This window comes from Dermacentor variabilis, chromosome 1 (genome assembly GCF_050947875.1).
Source record: "Dermacentor variabilis isolate Ectoservices chromosome 1, ASM5094787v1, whole genome shotgun sequence".
Lineage (NCBI taxonomy): Eukaryota > Metazoa > Arthropoda > Arachnida > Ixodida > Ixodidae > Dermacentor > Dermacentor variabilis.
In genome coordinates this window covers 217806187-217818440 of record NC_134568.1, presented here as the reverse complement: position 1 = coordinate 217818440, position 12254 = coordinate 217806187, and the positions used below count along the sequence as shown (strand labels likewise).

General features: G+C 43.7%; 1 non-coding gene across 1 annotated transcript; it reads right to left on the bottom strand.

The window, feature by feature from the left end:
- Positions 1 to 6471: 6471 nt before the first annotated feature.
- On the bottom strand, positions 6472 to 6654 carry LOC142568126 (U2 spliceosomal RNA). Its single transcript, XR_012825365.1, has one exon. It is a non-coding gene; the product is annotated as a U2 spliceosomal RNA (small nuclear RNA).
- Between the last annotated feature and the right edge of the window lie 5600 nt (positions 6655 to 12254).

The following is a 12254-nucleotide window of genomic DNA, read 5'->3' as shown; positions in this document are numbered from 1 at the left end:
ACGGTAGCATGAAGGTTTGATGCCATAAACACTAATACGTCGGTGCGTAGGCTAAGACTCAAAGTCTGTTTCTTGAAGCTGCCGGTTGGTCTCAGGTTTTCATCATTTCTGATGATAGTCGACGCCTTTGGTCTACCGCCACACTTCCATGACGAATATGTATTTGCGGCCTGCCTCTTGTTGTGATTTGCAGTTCCCAAGGCAAGGATCATTTTACCTTCTGCTCATTAGAGAAAGACATGGCGACTGGGACGAAACAAAATGCACGTTTAAACATTTGCACTGACGTTGTCAATTCGCTTTTGTGGTGATAGGTGTGGGAAAAAAAAGAACCATCCATGCACTTTATCTACGCTAAGACAACAGCTATAACAGCTTGTTTCGAACTAACGCCAAACGCGACGTGTTACTTCGGCCGATGCGTGGCAGATAAGGCACTAAGCTCGATCACGGTTTTTTACAGCGACGCTGCATACGGCTAGCCGATTCGTCCGTCAGCCCGTGTGTCGCCTGTGCGCCGAAAGCTTCTGCGGCGCAACCCCATGCGAATGCTCGAGAAGAAAGAAAGCGAAAGAGGGGGGCGCGATTGGCTGCGCCAGCAGTGACGTCATTGCTCTCCGTCACAGCCGAGCAGGCGCGCAGCAGTTTCTCTCCGGCTCTGACACGGGTAGTCGACGCGTCATACGTACTGCTGAGGAGCAGGCAGCTTTCGATAGGCAACGCCGCGAGCAGAAGCGGGAATGAGCTCGTCCACGCCGTCCCTATGCTGCAGCCGGGGCACAAGAACAGGCTCGTACAGGCGAGCGCAAGCAGCAACTGCGCACCGAGGATCCGGCAGCCTACCAAGCCATCGTTCAATAAACCGTCTGGATTAACCCAGTGATAAACACCGGAGCCGCACGTTTCAGCTTCGCTGGCTAACCATCTGTACGGAGTGCTTGGGCGGTGATTTTTTACAGCGAAGCTTTATACCTCTACCGTCGAAAGCAATTTTCGTGTCGTTGGCGTGGTAAGCAAAAAAAAAAAAAGCTCCTCATACGTGGGCCGATCCCGGAGATAGTGCAATGCCAGGGCGACCCGCGGTGGAGGTGAAGCAAGCGTTAAGCGCTCCCCCTATGTGGGCCGATCCCGAGGATGGGGCAATACCGGCCCGACCCGCGGCGGAGGTGAAGCAGGCGTTAAGCACTCCCATACGTGGGCCGATCCCGAAGATAGTGCAATGCCGGGCCGACTCGCGGCAGAGGTGCAGTTCGCCATTGAGGGGCCCGCATACACAGCTTCGCTGGTCATTCTTCTTCACAGAGTGGAAAGGCACTGAGTTTATTTCTTTATTTCCTTCATGTCGTACTCGCTAAGTCAGAAGGAGCCTGTTCCAGGGCGCTGCTTTATGATGCGGGTGCAATCGCAGTCACGTGGTATTCGCCATATTTCGCGGGGTTTATTTATCAGTCGGAAAAATTAGTACGGAATCAGTATGTCGCTGAAAATAGCGCATTTAGATGTCCCTTGGCTGTGCCTACAAGCGCATCATTGCCACTTCAATGATTATGATAGTACGTCTCGAGTTAGGTAATTAATTACAATTACCTGATTAAATCTCAGTAACGACAAAATTACTGGCAGATACTCCACTGTACTGGAAACAGTATGCACTAGCTTTTCTTCGAGTAACGCATTGCTTTTTTTTAAATCTTGGTGCATGATAGTTCATTGGGACACCCTGCATATACTTATGACCTCTGCATGCAAATGAGGATGTTTCCATCCCTAATAAATGTTGTAAATTAGTAGAATGTTTTTTTTAATGAATCGTTAGCTTTGCTTACTGGGAAGAGAAGCGATACTGAGACACATAATTAACGTAGATTTCACACGGCGCTGATAAGACTCTGCCGAAGCGGTCACTAACCTCTACAGGTTTGTTTGTTTTTTAACGGTCAGAAAACCACGCGAAGCATTTTGAAGCGAGGTGAATCCATACCTTTACAAATAATTGTTAATTGGCTACCTCCTTCTCTTTAATTATATAATAAACATTGTCCTGTGTAATCAGTTAAATCTATTGTGCATGTGCCTCGTGTTTACAGTTATTGAAGTGTGAAAATACGGAGAGGCAGCCGCCGCTGGTACTTGTAATGCGCTTGTTCTCCTATTACCAGAATTTGCACAAATAAAGCAAAGTATGAATTAAAATCCGTGCACGTCCGCGCCAACAATTCTGCAGTAAGCCAGTAGCCACAATAAAATTTTAAGTGAAAAGATCGAGGCAAGTAAAAAAACCTCTAATAGTGTGGGGGACAAAACTCTGGCAATGACACGTTAGGGGGGGGGGGGGGAGGGGCTAGCGGCTTCGGAAAACTCCGGAGGGGCTCGGGCTCCGGAGCCTCCTCAATGCAATCAGTGCATTCTACCGGTGCTGACATATGGGGCAGAAACTTGCAGACTGAAAAAGAAGCTTGAGAACGAATTATGGACCACGCGAAGAGCAATGCAGCGAAGAATGTTAGGCGTAACGTTAAGAGACAGAAAGAGACCGGTGTGGATCAGAGAGAAAACAGGGATAACCGATATTCTAATTTACATTAAGAGAAAAAATTGGAGCTGGGCAGGTCACGTAATGCGTAGGTTAGATAACCGGTGGCCCATTATGGTTGCATGATGGGTACCAAGAGAAGGGAAGCTCAGTAGAGGGCGGCAGAAGACTAGGTGGGTTGATGGATGGATGGATGGGTGAAAAACTTTATTAGGGTCCTTTAGGGGGAGCACTAGCGCGCAGCGGGCCACTCCCACGTCGGGACAGAGAGGCCGAGCCTCTCCGTCGCGTCGCGGGCCCGTTGGACAGCCCATAACTGTTCATCGAGGTTGGGGCTGTGTAGGACCGCATCCCAGCGTGAAGAAGTGTTGCTTTCATCGCCACGTAACGCGTTGCATCGCCAGAGCATGTGAGGTAAGTTCGCTAAGTCATCGCATAGTGCACATGCATTTGTTGTCTGAATTTCGGGGTACATCTAGTGAAGAAGCAGGGGGTTTGGGTATGCCCCCGTCTGTAGAAGCCTTAGTGTCAAAGCCTGAGGTCTATTGAGTTTGCAATGTGGGAGGGGGTAGATAATTAAGAAATTCGCAGGGGCTAGTTGGTACCGGTTGGCGCAGGACAGGAGTAATTGGAGATCACAGGGAGCTCACAGAGGAATATTTGATGTCCACTGCCTTCATCCTGCAGTGGACATAAAAGAGGCTGCTGCGTCTGCTGCTGCTGATGATGATGAATGATGGATGATGTTATCGTAAAATGCCTGATTTCTAGAACTTGTTTACGATTGTCGTATTGATGCCAATAATCTTACGGCTTTCCATTTGCGTGATATTTAAGGTTCAATTGACCTCAACAGAATGCAAATATGTAGTCGTTTGGAGACTTTTCAGAGCCTTACTTTTTAGAGGTGCTAAGTTATTGCGATCTACCGGTGGCAGCGCCACCACTAAAATGGCAGGTGAACTTTTGGCCGTCATTACATGTATATCTTATTAATAAACAACTTGAACATTTTCATTTTTCTATGACGGAAATAAATTTTTATGTGAACATTTGACGCATTTTGTAAGTTCCCCTAGAGAAGAAAGTCGGATATTTTTTTAATGAACTGTCTGCGTCTTAAGTAATTAGAACAGTTTTCGCTTTCTTTCACAATATGTTGGTCCTGTATTATTTACATTTTATCAAATTTAGTGATCAGTTTTGTTTCTTAACCTGCCCAGCCAAAATGCCCATTGGGGATTGCAGTAAAAATAAACATATAAATATATTTTTCTGCACCGTGTTGGCAAATCCACTCTTTATCAGTCACCTGCACGGAGATTAGACAAATGTCAAACGTCTAGGTATATGATTTACTTCACGTTAGTTTGGATTATGGTGTTCCAAAACTCCTGCTTTATTTCAAATTCATTGGACAGTTTGAGTGGAAATTATATTGATTTTCGGGTTCATTTCAGCGGCCCCCTTCAAGAAACGTTTTTAACAGTGGATTGTAATGGTTAATTATGTGTCTTCATAACCAGGTACTAAAGAAAACTCTCAGTGACGCATTCTTCAGTCCCTTTGAATTCAGTGATAATCCGCAAACACACACACACACACACGCACACACACACACACACACACACACACATATATATATATATATATATATATATATATATATATATATATATATATGATACAACTAAATATTTCTCTTGGGTGATGGATTTTGCAATGTATACGAAAGGAAAGCACGAATGTGCCAAACGTTTACTTCCTACCAAGGTTACCGCCGGGGTCCCGCCTTCGCCATGGAATATATATATATATATATATATATATATATATATATATATATATATATATATATATATATATATATATATATATATATATATATAACGAGGGAGACGGACGGAGTAACATAAAGGCGCGGAGGCTTCCCCTCCCCTTCCCCCCACCTCGTAGAATAGTTGCTACGCTAATAAATTGTGTTTGTTAATATCGTATTAATCTTCCATACTGCTGCGTTGCGTGAATATTAGGTTTATTGTACTGGTGCTTGCTTCGCTTACTAATTCCTTACGAATATGCTAACGCACTTCCCCCCAAACACGATGCCTCCCCGAAGGCCCGTGAGGCACTTGTAAATAAATAAATATATATAACTAAGGACTCGTATCCGATTCAAAGAGACTATCCTTCCACTTTTTTCTTCCACACGCAACCTGACTGCCCTTTCCTGGAAAAATATAAGCGAAACACGTTTGAACTAAGGAGGCGCACCATTTTCAAACGACGATACACGCCGTCACAGAGATCATACCCAGCAACATTGGGCGTGTGTCGCGGCCGCCGGCTTTGCCGTTTTGAGTGTTGCACCAAGAAGCGCGTACGAGGGCGAGTAGTGAGGATCATCAACAAAAAGAGATAAGGAACTAAAACATGAACACAATGACAACCTGCCGTTCAAGCCGGCCTGACGCACGAACTTCCCCAAACAGTGTTGATAGTTCACAAGGCATGCGGGGGGCGCCGTAGTCCATGCCGCCAGTGAGCTAATGCTACGTCCTCTGTCGCAAGACGAGGATAGCAGGAAGATGGGCAGTAACGAAACATGCGGCGCGTGTGGCTGCCGCAGTTATTTGTCGTATCTCCCTCCATCGCGCGCAAGGTATGACCGCTCGGCAACTGTAGGACTGCTACTGCCCTCTATCAGCCACGTTGAGAAGCTTGCCGAGTTTTTGGCGCGAATAATGAACTCCACCGATAATAGGATGTCTTGAAGTGAATAATGTCCCCATTTTCAGAAATTCGGCGCTTGAAGAAGCGCAAACCGAGTCTGTGCTCGTCAGTTGTTATTTCGAATTCAGGATATTTGTGCGCAAAATGTGCGCACAAATGTGCTTTATATGTGCGCAAGTGCGCAAAATGATGCAAATGTGTCAAGGAAAGATACAAACAAATATGGTGACAACAGTTCTAAAGTTAACATAGAGACAACATATAAAGCGAGCAAATAAATATGTTCTTCTGAAAGTACAAATCACGTCCCTTTGCAAGTGTCATGCAAAGCGGGAACACGAATATTTTTGAATATGTATATAAGAAGAACAAACGAGCACAATTACAACTTCTTGCCTTGTATAAAGCTACATTGATCTGATTTAGAGACTTTTAGATGTTCTTGACACTCCACGAAGTTATAATAATGCGCCTGCGGCACTGTGTTTCAATATATCTGATGGCCATGAAGCCCAAAGTTTACCTTCATAGCTCATATCTTCGCGGAAAGCCTCTTCAGTATCATAAACATAAATGTTGCGCAATGTAAAATGAAGACGCACTGTGTCTTCAACAGCCTCTTCAAATAAATCCACATTGGTGTGTATCTTTCCTATTCTGTACGATATCATCAGACGTTAACAAATAAGGATACCAAGGACAACATAGGGGAAATCAGTTGTACTTAATAATTGAATTCAAGCATCATAAATTAATGACAATTAAAGTGCATGAAAAACCAACTTGCCGCAGGTGGGGAACAATCCCACGTCTTCTCATTACGCGTGGGAGGCTCTAACCAATTGAGCTACCGAGGCAGCGTTTTCCTATCCACTTTCTTGGGTATTCACGTTTTACTACTAGAACTAACCTTGGGAGTGCTAGCCAGCGCCACCACTCACAAACTTTGGCGACGGATGTGGAACATCCTTTCTGCCGCAGGCGCCTCGAGTACGTGATCTTTTCCGGCGAAGCCAACTGGTAAAATAAACCCACGCATGCTACTTAGGTGCGTGAGCTTACGTCCATATAGGCAACAGGAATAAGTGCGCCGATCCTGTAGATAGCGCAATACAGAGCATGCGTTCCCGAGCGGGGGAGGGGGGGGGAGGGTACCCTAGCCGGCTTACGCCCGTGTCACTTCGTCACTTCGCGGGGACAGCCATGCGTGGGGGGCCGATCCTGGAGTCAGTGCAATGCCAAGCCGACCCGCGGCGGAGGTGGAACAGGTTTCAAGAACTCCGTTAACTTCCAAAAATAAGTTAAATATCATGGGTCCCAATAGAACCACATAAATTCGGCGTTATAAGAGAAACAATATATATATATATATATATATATATATATATATATATATATATATATATATATATATATATATATATATATATATATATAATCTTACTTCGTATCCCCAGCCAGAAAGATCGTTCATATGAAATCCGAAATTAAAACAGTAGGTTTGAGTAGAACTAAAGGAAAGAACTGATAGTTTGGAAGCTAGCGTGGAATTTCTAGGCATACTCGTCGACAAGCTGAGTGCCGAAAACAATGAGCTAAAAGCCGAAAACAAAGCTTTACAAGCAAACAACAACACTCTCACAAAGAAAGTTGGCGAGCTCGAGCAATATTCTCGATTAAAGAACGTCGAGATTAAGGGCATTCCTTGCACACAAGGAGAGGACTGTGCGACAGTCACACAAACTATTGGCAACAAAATCGGTTGCCCAGTAAGGGCCACCGACCTCGACGTTGTTCATCGCGTTGCTACTAAAACAGAACATAAAAATATCATCGCTCGCTTCTGCTGGAGAACGAAAAAAGCTGAGTTCGTCGCGAAAGGACGGAAAACTAGACTCTGCCTTAGTGATATTGGCCTCGCAACAGCAAAAGAGAACCCTGTCTTCGTTAATGAACATTTAACACTTCAAAACAGAGCTCTCTTTTCCAAAGCTTTGGGTCTGAAAAAAAAAAAACGAGAAACTGGAGATTTCTGTGGACAGAAAACTGTCAAATCGAGGTCCGGAAAACAACTGAAGGCCGCGTCTTTCGCATCGCAACCGAATCCGACCTTTCAGTGATAACCTAACTCTAATCCACCTTTGCGCCACTCCTGTCACCTAAGCAAGTATCACAATTTCGTCCTATCTAACAGCTAACCAGTTAAACAATCTTCTTTCAAATCATCAGTGATCTGTCTTGCATTTGAATGCGCGCAGTTTGCGCAAGCACTTCGATGAATTCTCTGATCTCGTTTCTTCATTCACCTTCCCATTTTCTGTCATCGGAGTATCTGAAACTTGGTTGAGCGACCAGGATAAACCCCTTTTCTGTTTTTCTAGTTTTGTTCCTGAACACCCCAGTCGTCCGTTCAGCAACCATGGCGGCGCAGCGCTGTATATCTATTCAGATATTACTTACCAGCGAAGGAACGACCTTGAGCTTAATGTAACTAATTGTGAAAACGTTTGGATTGAACTTAAAGATGACTTCCTCAACATAGACAACAAAGACCTGATAATTGGTTGCATATATCGTTCACCCTCGTCATCAGCAATAGATTTCTGTGCTGCTCTCCATAACGTCATGGGACTGCTAGCAGATGAAAACAAGAATGTACTAATTAAAGGCGACATCAACATTAACCTCGCTAATAGCACGTCTACTAATGCCTTACATTATTCTGATTGTTTTAACAGCTTTGGTTATGAATGTTCAATTATGATACCGACACGATGTGCTAACCACCCCATAGGTACATGAATTGACCATGCATTATCCAATTTGGCATATCCACCGAACGCAGGTGTTATAATGACCGACATAGCTGATCACTATCTTATATTATTAAACTTTCACTATACTCATGGCTCCGAAAAAATCACGTACACGAAGTTTATACTAGACAAACAATCATTCCTTGAAGCCGTGTCGAACCTAGACCGGTGCCCCATCTTTTCTACGAATAATCCACGAAAAGCATTTGCACTGTTTATCACTATGCTTAAGTCATGTTTTGATCTTCATTCCGCTCAAGTTAAATGCAAAAAGAAATTCGCGTCGCCTCAAAATCCATGGATAACAGATACGCTCTTAGCTTTAATGCGCAAGAAGGATAATCTATATAAGAAAACCAAACGACAACCATTTAACAAGAATTTAGCCATTCGATAGAAGTTTTCTAACCAGCTTTCTGCCACATCGAAAAAAGCTAAAAAACATGGTACGAAAGAAAAATTTTGGAATGCGGTAAAAACGTGAAAAAGAAATGGGAAATTGTTAACTCCTTCTTAAACAGGGTAAATAATCGCGAAGCTATAACAGAAATTGATTATCATGGTAAGGTATACAAGACCGCCAAAGAAATAGCTGATGCGTTTGCCGATTTCTTCTTTAGCAGCGAGCTACAGTCGCCTGCGCATGACAATCCCGTGCCCCAGCGCCTACCACAGTCTTTCTTTTTTATTTCCAACTACACCCCAGGAAGTTCTAAACATTATAAACAACATGAAAATAACCGGCGCCGGCATCGATAAATTACACCCTTCCCATATAAAATTAATTGCACCCTTAATAAGTAATGTCCTTGCAGACCTAATCAATGCCATGAAAAGATGACCGCTCTTTAATTTCCAATTATAGCCTCATCTGTGTATTACTTTTCTTTAGCAAGGTAATTGAAAAGCTAATAGAAAGACGTTTAACTAATTACCTTACAAAATTTACCATTCTCTCACCATTCCAAAACGGCTTTCGCTCAGATTACTCGACCAAACTGGCTCTCGTTGCTCTAACCGATCAACTAAAACTCGCTATCGATTAAGGGAATTATGCAGCTTCAGTATTTGTAGATTTAAGCAAAGCGTTTGAGAAAATAAATCATCGCATCTTATTTCGTAAGCTTGAATCATTAGGAATTACCGGCCCAGCACTTTTGTTACTACAATATTACTTAACAGACAAAATGCAGGTAGTAACTGTTTCAGGCGTTCATTCTAAAACCATGTTCACTAATATTGGCGTGCCCCAGGGTTCCATATTGGGTCCTCTTTTATTTTTATAATACGTCAATGATCTGCCTAACTGCCTGTCCTCTTCGAAATGTATACTTTATGCAGATGATACTACTATCATTAATTCCAATAAGTGTATTACAACCTTAGTATCTAACCTTAATGGCGATTTACACAGCCTGCTGGAGTGGTGCCATACTAATCAGCTACAGATAAACCCATCGAAAACAACATTTGTTGTATTCAATTCCCACCAACGAACCACTTCACTCCATTCCTCCTATCTTTTTCGGCGCAAGTCCTATCCGGGCCAGTTTTTCATGTAATTATCTTGGCATAGAAGTAGACAGACATTTAAAATTTATTGAACACTTAACCAAACTAAAACAGAAGATTACCTACGGGATTAGGGTACTTCTAAAAGCACGAAACATATTTGACCATCAAATATTACTATCATTATACTTTTCCTTTATTCATTCCCACATTAACTACTGCGTTACTTGCTGGGGAAACACTTACGTAACCCACTTAAACTCATTGCAAATCCTACAAAATCAGGCTATAAGGATAATTACATTTAGCCCATATAACAACAACGCCTCATATTTTTTACGAACTAATCACATTCTTACAGTCTTTTTTTTTTTTTATTGCGATGAAGGCTTGCCCTTAAGGCATAATTCGTGGAGCGTATATCTGTATTATGTGTGTGCTGTGAGGCCTGTGTTGTTTATGAATTGAAGCAGTGTTTTGTGGAATCTGTTGTCATGTATCCAGCGGTCATAGCTGGTTGTGACACTGTAGCGGAGGCCGGCTTGCAGTAGGAGACGCGAGCGTTCCGATTGTAAACCCGTACATGTCCATATTAGGTGGTATGCATCTGATTCCACCACAGGAACGGAGCAGTATGGACACGTAGCACCCAGTGGTAAATGCGACCAGTTCCACCTTGAGACAACAGCCGGTGTAAGGGCCACCCCGGCCCGAAGCCTCCTAAGCACAACTTCCTCCGCCCTAGTTAGGTGAAGGGGGAGGGAGCAGACACACGGTGGGATAAGAGCGCGTGTGTCCTGCCGGAGAACATTTTTACGTGCTGGCAGCGAGTTACGGGGTTGGGGTGGGAGGGGAATAGGTGGAGGATCAGGATTAGGAGGGCAGTGTGCCTGCTGGTCAGCAGCAATGTTGTGAGGGTTCGCTGAATGGCCTTGAATCCAGTGTACCTTGACGGAAGTAGCTGTCTTACTATTCATAGTGTGTATTCTCTCGCAGATTTCCATCGCCTTATCAACCTTCTTGAGTTCCTGAATAGCCGCTAAAGAATCAGTGAAGATATCTAGTTGCTTGATGGTAGGCAGCTTAGATGTCGCATCTTGCACAGCGTCGTGGATGGCTTGAAGTTCCATTACTAGAGCGCTGGCTTCCGTAGATAAATAGCGCTGGTGGCCGCTGATGAAATTATGCGTAGTACTCAGGAATGATGTCCTTCCGCCGTCTGGGAGAATGGCAGCATCCGTATAGACTTTGCAGGTGTTAACGCATGATGCATCGACGATGTTGTGTTCGTCAATAGTACCTGTTGTATCGCTGCGTCGTAACTTCGTTGGCTTACGACGCAGCGATACAACAGGTTTCTTACAGTCACACAACTCGTTAAATATAACCTAGGTACCTTTTTGTTCCATCAAATCAATTACACCCGATGCCATAGCTTGATACCACAATCTTCTCTATTAAATACTAATATTACTAGGTTTGCAATGAATAGGAACTTCATTTTACCCAATATACATACTAATTATGGCAAACACAGCGTCCATTTTTCATCTATCGCATTCTAGAACACACTACCATTATACATAAAAACACTTAGAATTCACGAATTCAAGAAACAGCTAAAAGATTACATAGTGTCGAATACTGATGCCTAGTCGATACACACAACCATTCTTTCAGTGTGCCTTCCCTTCCTTTTCATTTCCATACCATTAGGTTTCTGTTTCTGCCTCACATATACATTTGAGTTAGCAAATTATACTGTTCGTCACATCACCTACGCTGTTACTTTATCAGTTGTCAACGAGATTGTGTTACAACGCTTTTTTTTTTCATGACGTTTATGCATATGTAATTCTTCAATCATGCTATTCATACTAAAACCTGTAATTTTTCTATGTTGTCGATTTGTTGAAACTGCTGTATTTTTGTTTTATTACGTTTACTTTGTAAAGGAGGTCCCATTGCAGTCTTTGACTTCGGGACCTCCTTCTGAATATTAACAACTTGTAAGCTTTCTAATAATCTCAATAAAAACCGATTCTGATTCTGATTCTGAGAAAGTGCACTTAGCGTGGGTGAGTGAGTGAAACATGTTTATTCGGTCCACAATAGACGCGAGTAAACTAAACGCCACCTGGCTAGGGCCCACTCAGGGACCATCTGGGCAAACCTGACGGCCCTCTCGCATGTTTGAGGTCTTTCGCATTTTGGATGATACATAGTGCCTGGGGAGCCACCATTCCCATCTGAAAGGCTCTGATATAGCGGTCTTGGAGCCTGAATAAATCGTGTCATGTACACCGTCCGTCAATGCAAGAGCAATTTCAACATGCTCTGCAACGCTGGAACTAGAAGTACGGATGGTAAGGCAGCTGAGGACTTTGGAATCACAGACTATGAACACTGAGGAGAAGGCTTCCTCTTGAGTGTACGAAGCAGCGTCTACGATCTTTTTGGGCGAAGGCTAATCGTCAATACAACCACGCATGCTACGTAGATGTGTGAGCTTACGTCCATATAGGCAACAGGAATATGTGCACCGATCCTACAGAGCATGCGTTCCCAAGCGCGCGGAGGGGCCGGGGGGAGAGTACCCTGGCTGGCTTACGCCCCTGTCACTTCGTCACTTCGCGGGGACAAGCATGCGTGGGGGGCCG